General features: G+C 47.5%; 1 non-coding gene across 1 annotated transcript; it reads right to left on the bottom strand.

Annotated features, from left to right (window-relative positions):
- Positions 1 to 642: 642 nt before the first annotated feature.
- Positions 643 to 713, bottom strand: Trnag-gcc. Its single transcript has one exon. It is a non-coding gene; the product is annotated as a tRNA-Gly (tRNA).
- Positions 714 to 958: the final 245 nt, after the last annotated feature.

Below are 958 nucleotides of genomic sequence, written 5' to 3'. Positions count from 1 at the left end.
AAGAACTGGACAGGACGCGGGCCAACAAATTTTCAAGAGGCAAAAATAAAATGCGTTCGGACTTGTTGTTTTGTTTTTTTCGGCGGGGGGGGGGAGTATTTCCTCAAGAAATGTAACGAAATGCATTTCATCCTGATTGTATCGCGATACAAAGAAACATTTCGAATGTATTTCGATACAGGAATACAAATACTGGTGAAGAAAAATGCATCGCGATACAGAAATACAGATACAAAATGTATTTCTGAAATACTATCACGATACATTTGTATCGCGATACTGCCCAACCCTTCTACCACCGCGGTAAAACCATCAGGCACAAGAAAAAAACAACAACTAAGGATTACAACGTTTTTGCTGATCGTGATTGGATTAGCTAGAGGTAGCACACGTACCGAAATGAAGAGCGCCTTCAGGATAGAGATCTGGGCTAGCTTGCCAGTAACGGCGTCTCAGCTGAGACTGGGTGAAACAAAGCACTTTCACCCAGCCTCAGCTGAGACGCTGATTTAGCTAGCCGGCTCTGGAGCAGTTCGATTGGCTCCAACGAATCGGAACGTTGGCTGCGGTCGGTCTTAATGTGGAACGGAGTATAGACGTCCAGTTTCCGTAAGCGACACCTCGAAAGAGGCAAAAGGGTCTTGCGTCGGCCGGGAATCGAACCCGGGCCACCCGCGTGGCAGGCGAGTATTCTACCACTGAACCACCGACGCTCTGCTCGTATAGCGAATCTGCGACTAAGCAGAGCCAAAGGTTACTCTGTTTTCAAGGTGATCCCGTCATGCATGCCGTTCGAACAAGTTTGCTCCGTTTCCTTTTCGCCACAATTGCTTACAATCAGGTTGCTGTGCTCTCGATATGACCCGGCGGTGGAATTCACCTAAGAGCTGCCTGGAACTCTGAGCGCTCTGGCAATTAGCGCAATTAAGGGGTTTATTAATAAGGGGTACACTGATAC

Source organism: Ixodes scapularis, unplaced genomic scaffold, assembly GCF_016920785.2.
Source record: "Ixodes scapularis isolate PalLabHiFi unplaced genomic scaffold, ASM1692078v2 PGA_scaffold1__304_contigs__length_218370807, whole genome shotgun sequence".
NCBI classification, from domain to species: domain Eukaryota; kingdom Metazoa; phylum Arthropoda; class Arachnida; order Ixodida; family Ixodidae; genus Ixodes; species Ixodes scapularis.
The sequence above is the reverse complement of the archived record's forward strand: the minus strand, read 5'-3'. Positions and strand labels throughout refer to the sequence as shown.